Source organism: Balaenoptera musculus, chromosome 19 (assembly GCF_009873245.2).
Source record: "Balaenoptera musculus isolate JJ_BM4_2016_0621 chromosome 19, mBalMus1.pri.v3, whole genome shotgun sequence".
Lineage (NCBI taxonomy): Eukaryota > Metazoa > Chordata > Mammalia > Artiodactyla > Balaenopteridae > Balaenoptera > Balaenoptera musculus.
The window spans coordinates 42,511,907-42,518,028 of NC_045803.1; positions in this window are offsets into that span (position 1 = coordinate 42,511,907).

A 6,122-nucleotide genomic window follows, 5' to 3' on the forward strand; every position below is an offset into this window, starting at 1 on the left:
ACTGCCTGGCTGAATTGGTCTCCTTTTAAATTTTCATGGATTATTGTTAATGTCCTTCACCTTACCACAATTTGTATTTTTGATTATTTGGTTTTCTCCCCACGCCACAGTAGATTGTGAGTACCAGGAAGGCAGAGTCCACATCTGTTTTGCTAACTTTTTTTTTGTTCCCTTGATTATCACAATGCCAGGCACACAATAGGTACTTAATATAGTCTTGTTAGCAGTATAGTGGAGATGTGTTGATAGAGAAAGAAGACTGGCTTTTCAAAATGAAAAGATGCTCAACCTTGAAATCAGAATACTGCAAAAGAAAACAGTGAGATACTATTTCATATCCATTAGGCTGGCAAAAAATTTAGAAGTCTGGTAGGGGGAAAATGAGAACTTTTATACATTGCTAGTGAGAGGGTTAATTAGTATAATCATTTGGGGAGTAATTTGGTAATATCCAGTAAAGTTGAAGTTAAGCATACTTGATGACCCATTGATTCCACTTCTAGATCTATGTGGTAGAGTAGAAGTACTCCCATGTGAGCACAAAGACATGTACAAGGATGATTATTGCAGCAGTGTTTGAAATAGTAAATATATGGACACAACACAAATGTCTGACAGTAAGTGAATGGGTTAATAAACCGTGGCATATTCTTAATGTAATACAGTACTTCAGTAAAGGAACCAGAGCATCTGGAAACAAAACAAAACCCCCCAAAAACATTCTAACTCTCCTCTTCTGCTCCTGTACGCATGCAGCTAAATGTGGCTGCAGGAAACAGAGCCACAGTGACGAGTCCCACTTTAAATCCCTGACTGCTACCCTCAGGCATTTGTTTCCCTAGTCCAGCCATTGTCCCAGTCTCCTAAGATACTGTTTTATAGCTTCTGGCTTCTCAACCTCCAGCACTTCGCCCCAGTCCTCATTCAGCTGGTGACCTTGTTTCCTAGTTAACAGAAAAATAAAAGCAGTCAGAAGGTAACTACTCACCTACGTGCATCTTGTCCCTGTGCTCTTCCTTTCTTTCCTGCTACTGTGGTTGGCACTTTGTTCTCTTATCTAAGACCAGCTTCTCTCTGGTGTATTAGATCCTGTTCATAAACTAGAACATCATTCCTACAGTTGTCCTCTTTCCTGCATCTTTTTTTCTTGTCTACTGAATTTTTCCTATCAGCATAATAACGTGATTTTTCTCATCTTAAATCTATATTTGTAAATATATGTAAATATTATACACACACACACACACACACACACACACACTGCATCCCCCTCCACCTGCCACTTCATTTCCTACTTAATAGGAGTATTCCTCAATAGAGGTGTCTAATACTCATTGTCTGCAGTTCCTCTCCTTCCAGTCTCTCTTGCACCCCTTCCAATTAGGTCTTTGTTTCTGCTTTTGTCAGAGGTCACTGATGGACTCCATGTGGCTAAATCCAGTCGTATTTTTTCAGTCCTTTTACTTGACTTGTCAGCATTATTTGGTACAGTTGATCACTTCCTCACCCTTGGCTTCCAGGTTATCACACCTAGATTTCCTTATACTTTATTGACAGCTACTTCTCCCAGGTTCTATATCTTCCCTTGCTCTAGACATAGGAATTCTTCTAGGGCTCCATCTTTGGACCTCTTTTCTTTTTCTACAGTCACCCTCACTGGGGCTCTCATCTACTTGCAAGACTTTAAATACGTGCTTGAAAATTTTATCTCCAGCCCAAGATTCCATACTCATAACCAACTGCCTACTTGACACCTCCACTTGGATTTCTAACAGACATCTCAAATTTAGTATGTCCAAAGATGAACTAACTCATGATTTCCCCTTCCCACCCTCATCATGAGCATGTTCCTACCTCAGCCCTCCCATCTGGGAAAAGGCAACCCCATCCTTCCAGTTGCTCAAGCCCCAAACTGGGGAACCATTCTTGATTCCTTTCTTTCACACCCCACGTCCAAGGTTCAGTAAGTTCTGTCTGCCAACTTGCAGGATATATGTGGATGGCCATTTCTTGTTGCCTCTACCATCCTAGCCCAAGTCACCATCATCATCTACGGTCCAGATATTTGCAATAAATAGCCTCCTAGTTGGTTTCCCTGCTTCCACCAGTGCCTCTCTATGTTCGAAGTTCAGCAGCCAGAGTGACACTGTAAAAGTCTAAGATTGTGTCACTCATCTTCTCAAAGCCCTCAAATAACTCTCCACTTCATGAATAAAGACTAAAGTAAAAGCACTACGCAGTATTGCCACCACCTGCCACCCTCCTGTATTATCTGACTCACCACTCGTCTTTCTTGATCACTGTACTCCGGCTCCACCAAACTCTGCAGTAACTTAAACACCCACGGCAAGCTTCCACTTCAGAGGCTTTGCATTTGCTATTGACTCTTCCTGGAATCCTCTTCCTCTAGATACCACCTGGTTTGGTTCCTCACCTCCTGCAGATCTTTGTTCAGTGAACCCTTCTTTGACTATCCTATTGAAATAGCAATCCCCGGGAATTCCCTGGTGGTTCAGTGGTTAGGACTCAGGATTTTTCACTGCAAAGGACGCGGGTTCAATCCCTGGTCAGGGAACTAAGATCCCAGAAGCCGCGTGGCGTGGCCAAAAAAAAGCAGTCCCCCAGCATGGCATGCTCCACCTCCCTTCCCAGCTTCATTTTCTCCATAATACCTACCACTGCCTGACATTTACTTGTTTATTATATGTCCTTCTCAAGAGGGTAAGCTCTGTGAGAGTAGAGATTTTGGGGGGTGTAAATTTTATTCAAGCATAACATATTTACAGAAAAGTATAAAAATAGCAAGTGAGCAGCTTGATGATTGAGAACAACAACTTACATATCTTGTTCAGTGCCCTGTACCCAGTACAGGAGATACTCAAATGTTTAATGAATGGTTGAACTGAGTGTACATGTACTAACAAGGCTAACATTGAAAACAATTGAAAATAAAGTTGCAGAGGGATTACATACAGTGTGATAAAACTTTAAAAAATCCATATCACCTATTTTTTTTATCAACTCATATGAAGTAAAAGTAGGAAAGTATTAAAATACCAGCTTCAGAGTGGTGGTTTCCTCAGTAGCTAGAGGGGAAAGGGTTGGGAAGGGATAAAAGAAGACAAATTTTTTTAATAAAACAAATCTGTCAAAATATTAATATTTGTTAAAAGAGGCTGATGAATATTTGTTGTATGTGTCTCTGTGAATGTTAAACTCTTACAGTTAGTCTGCCTCCCTGCTCTTACCTGGTCCCTTCTCACACAAAGCCACCTCCTTGGTCCCCCTCGGTACCATGAGCCTGTCTGACCTGTACATCCAGCATGTCTGAAGGATTTAGGAGAAGGAATGATGGGCATTCATGCTCCCAAGGGTGAGAAGTCTGATCCAAGCCCAAGAAAGGGTCAGTCTCGGTACTGTCAGAATCAAAGTAGTTCCCACTCTCTAGAAATGCCATTTGAGGGAATAATTAAAAAGAAGGGGAGGGCAGGGGCACAGAGGGCTTCCTGTAGATAAGCAACATAGGTGATTATCGGCAGGAGTTGGTGGAAGGAAAGAACCAATTTTTGCTAGCAAATTGTAGTGAAAGCCCTGTAATTTTGGAAAAACACTTTTTTTTTTTTTTGACAAACATTTTAATGGATAAAGGAGCCAAGAAATTTGGACCTGATATAAAGATGGTATTTTATTCTGCTATGACCAGATAAGTATTAGTTGTAGTAATTAATGGGGTTTTTGTTTTACCATGTGCATTAAGAAACTAGCAATTACCAATTGTTCTTGAATTTTAATACTCATTTTCAGAAGTTAAGAGTTGTCACAGAGTTTTGGCATGGACTTTTCTGTTGGCTTAGAATTGCTGATAAAGCCTGAAAAGATGAAAAAAGTCTTGTTCCCCTACATTCTAAAGGGTACCACAAGAACTGGGCACATGCTCCCACAGGATTCACTAGGAAGTGAGAGATTCACAACCTCTCATTCCTAGGCCCCCACTGACATATAACCACGCAACAGGGTCAGATCCAGAGGAGAGGATCCTTGTGTTAGGGTGAGGCCCCTGGCCCTCCCCACAGGGCTGGGGGAATCAGGCACCAAGAGAATGACTGGAGATATTGGGGGCATCTGACATCACTGGAGCTTTCTGTCTTTATCTCCAGTAAAACCACAAGCCCACTTCAGGGCTACTACCCCGAGTTCTTAGGAGAGCTTGCACGTGCACCTGAAGAGTGTGTATTCGGTGGTAAGGAGGTGGGGAGGAATGTAACAGACAGGTGCCTGCAACTGTCTGGAGATTTCTGAGTGGAGGGGTGTTCTGCTGGAGTAACCCCACCAGCAGAATGTGAAGGCCTCTGAGCATCCGCCTTTGTGCTGTGCCTTGGAAAAAAAGGACAGGCCCACTCTCTCCGATTTCTTTGCCGTCAGAGATCACAAGACAGGATTTCAGTGGATCCTGGGTGGGGTGACCATATGTATTACTGATCAGCTAAACCAGGACCACTGAGCTCATTCTCAAGGGGGAGCTAACCAGACGGGAAGCTGGGACTGTGCTCGCAAACTGGGAGATATGTTTATCCTATGCCTGAGCTCCCCGGAGGAAAGAAGTCAGAGGGTGGGCAGGAGCAATGGCTCTGTGTCCCAGGGGCTGCCCCACCAAACTAGCGGGTGACCCACCTGGAGAGGGGTTGGAGGTGAGGACAGAACTAGGCTACCCCTCTCTGAATGAATATATTGGGCTGGGGTGAAGCTGCACGCAGCCCACAGACCGGTGCGCATCTCCCTGTGAGGAGGCCACCTGTTGGGGCAGGCCATCGGCCCTGGGCCCAACAGGACTAACACAGTGGACCGGCACCTTCCTTCTTAGCCCTCGCCCGACCCGTGCGGGCTGGGCATGCGGGCATCTAAGAATCAGGTATGAATTTGGAGTTTTGAACTGGTCTAGACTAAGTTTTAATAACTGTAAGTAAGCACAAAATTGCTTTTTCTCAGGTTATGAGCTCCTAAGGGGGATTTGATAGCCTGGCGAGGGCGAGAAAGCCGTTTAAAACGGTGACACCAGACAGATTAGGTTTATACCACCAAATTTAGACTTAATAGGAAGATCTGGGTGTGCCTTTTAAAGAGGTGTCAAAGGAAGCCCACTTGGACTTCCCTGTGGGTCCAGTGGTTAAGACTCCACGCTTCCACTGCAGGGGACAGGGGTTCCATGCCTGGTGGGAGAACTAAGATCCCGCATGCCTCTGGGCCAAAAAAAAAAAAAAAAAAGGAAGCCCACTTAAGTCCCCCAACACTGTAGGAGCGCTGGGTAGGGAGTATAGTCCACCTAGTGCGGGCCACCCGCTTGCAAAGGGAGCAGCCTCCCAGGCCTCCAGACGCTGCGCGGCTAGAGACTACATTTCCCGAAAGCCTTGGCGGTGGTGCGCCTCGGCTCCTGGTTTGACGTATTCCGCCACCGACCGGGGCGCTCGTGGGAGAGGAACGTGGCCCTGGCGCGTGGCATGGTCATTTTAGATCTGCGCAGAGGCGAATGCGTCCTGCTTGGTGTTCGCTCCCTCTTGAGAAAGTGCAGAGAAGGCAAGAGCTTGAGCGCGCGCCAGGTATTTGCCCTGCGCCCTGCTCCCGGGGCCAGGCTACGCTCCTCTCGTGGCCGCCACCAACCACCCACGCCCCATGGCTAGAACACGCAAGGCCGGGACCTTGCGCTCTCTCCCCCACCCCGGCTCTGCCTAGTGGCCGGAAACTGCTATCTCCTATCACGTGATCTGCTGGACAATTTGGGGAGACGTTGAATCATATGAGGTAGTCTAGGTAAGTGGAGAAACTTGAGGTAACAATAGCTCCCCTCTCTGAAAAAAAGTGTGGCTTTTCCTGAGGGGCTGTAAGTTTCTACTCCCCCGAAACACGGTCATAAAACCAAAAACACCATCTCCTCTTCCTCTCTCCTCCCGTCTGCTCTCTTCCCCGGGACAGGAAGCGTCCTGTGCAGCTAGGCTGGAGGGAGAATAAGGAAGCCTTGAGTGAAGGGTTACACTCATGGTAATGGTAGTCTAGGTAATTAGGACCAACTCTTCCATGGAAAATAACTTAAGCTGGATGAAACGTTGAAAAAAGAAAAGCATTGCAAA